Below are 2,079 nucleotides of genomic sequence, written 5' to 3'. Positions count from 1 at the left end.
GGAGCCCTCCACTACGGCACGCCTCATCGGCTGCGTTGCGTCGGCGCGTTAAACCCTACAACCAATCAATCAGGGGCTTAAGGCGTTGCTAGAGAACAATCTCATGTTCTTGGTGTCGAAAATCTGAGGCTGCCGTGGTTCGTTCAATGATGCAGTCGGCAATTGAAGGAAGCTCAATAATTCGTTGTGGGCGTAGTCCTTGGCAACCTATTTCTGAGAGACTAGTTGTTGCACAGGGCACCAATATCCATTCGAGGGAGCCAGGGTCGAACGTTCGAGCTTTGATGCACTCGCTGCAAAGATGCGACTTAAGATAGGCAGACGTAAAGGAACCCGCCAGTTGGCGGCATTCTCCGGCGTGACGGGCAAGGTACGCAACCAGTGCATAGTCGTTGTGATCGAAATTGTAAAAGAGAATGGGGTCAATCGTTACGAAAGTCCGACGTACGCCAAGAAAAATAGCAAAATTTTGTGGTGGTCTGCGTGGCCCTGTTGTAGGAAAACGCGACGAATGGCGGTACGAGGTTCCAGTTGGATTAATTTGACTATTCCTTTTCGGGTGGTTTCAAGAGTTGTTCTAGGTAAGAACATGGCACTCAGAAAGCATGCTTTAAAAGAGAGGAGAGGAAAACCCAGCATAGATCGTTCACAATTTGCCGAAGTTCCCCGTGACGAAAAACAAAGTAGCCAAGGTAAAGAAACCAGTCTTCAGTAGTGGCGGCATATAGCGAAGCAGTGTAAGAGTACCGGGTCGTATGGCCCACGGCGACTATATTCATCGGCTTCCGGCAGCAGTATTTTTTATCCACTTTCTTTCCGTCTTCATCGGTTTCTTCAAAATTCTTCATCGGTTTCAATGACCTACCGCATTTTCCACCTTGCTGCCAACCCTTATTTATCTCTTAATTCAACGAGCACCTCGTTTCCAATTCTTATTTGCTACATGCATAGCGAGGGCCTCAGTTCTGGCAGTCTTCCTGGCATTGGTAGCTTAAGAGGGTTCAACGCTGGTCGATCACTGTCGACATGCTGTAGACACTCGAGTCACGGCCCGGGGGTTAAAAATTACGCCCACCTCCCGTCGCGGGAACCCTGGTGTGATGCAGCGCATCTCATGGGGGGTTCCATTGGCGTTTTCCATCGTATTGATTACGCTTATAGCCGGGATTCTCACGCGAAGAGGAGGTGGGCGTAATTTTCCATTTTCACCATGCATTGCACATGCAGTACGCGTATGCTCAGGTACGGTCTTTATTGCAGACGAGAATGAGTGCCTTGCGGTCTGTAAAGTGCACAGTTAGGGGCTCGACGATTGCATCAAGCAATTGTCGAGTACTGCGAGAGAGTGCAAGCGTAACGCGGGCGACCGTCGACTGAGACCGTCGGAGCGCGACATGCCGCTTTATATTCACAGTTCCCGAAGGAGAGGAGAGCGCGGAGAGAGATAGTACGGCACATGCGCAGCGCGCGCAGCGCCGCCCACCGGCGCCTAGCAACGGAGTGAGAGCGCGCTGCCCCAACCTGCAGCGGTTTAAGAGAGAGTGTTCGCTATCGGAGAGAGGAGAGGAAGAGAGGCGCAGCTGTGCGGGCAACGCCGGACAGACGCAGGAAGGACAGAGGGGTGAGCATGAGATACGTTGCATCTAAAAGAAGGCCCCCTTCACCCGGAATAGTCCGAGTGGCGCTGGCTTCCACCCTAAAGCTCAGGCAACAAATTCCTTAACATAAATACCCGAGAAAGTAGAGGGGAAAAACAGCCCCGCCGGTAGCGTAGTGGTCATCGTACCAGACCCGTATTCAGGAGGTCGTGGGTTCGGATCCCACCTGGCGGGCATTTTTCTCCACTTTCTTTCTTTCTTTCCAAATTATTTATCTGTTTCAATGAACTACCACATCCTCCCCTTTGCTTTCCGAGGCTTTCTTGACTGCCAACTCTTATTTCTGGCTTATTTTCAACGAGCCCCTCATTTCCTATTCTGATTCGCTACATAAAACATATATATATATATATATATATATATATATATATATATATATATATATATATATATATATATATATATTGTGACCCGCCGCGGT

The 2,079-nt window shown here is 49.5% G+C and overlaps 1 non-coding gene across 1 annotated transcript; it reads left to right on the top strand.

The window, feature by feature from the left end:
- Positions 1 to 1,759: 1,759 nt before the first annotated feature.
- On the top strand, positions 1,760 to 1,832 carry Trnat-cgu (transfer RNA threonine (anticodon CGU)). The gene has a single exon. It is a non-coding gene; the product is annotated as a tRNA-Thr (tRNA).
- Positions 1,833 to 2,079: the final 247 nt, after the last annotated feature.

Source organism: Haemaphysalis longicornis, unplaced genomic scaffold, assembly GCF_048455015.1.
Source record: "Haemaphysalis longicornis isolate Haplotype H1 unplaced genomic scaffold, Haemaphysalis longicornis Haplotype H1 scaffold_25, whole genome shotgun sequence".
Lineage (NCBI taxonomy): Eukaryota > Metazoa > Arthropoda > Arachnida > Ixodida > Ixodidae > Haemaphysalis > Haemaphysalis longicornis.
Note: the sequence above shows the minus strand (reverse complement) of the source record. Positions and strands in the feature narration are given on the sequence as shown.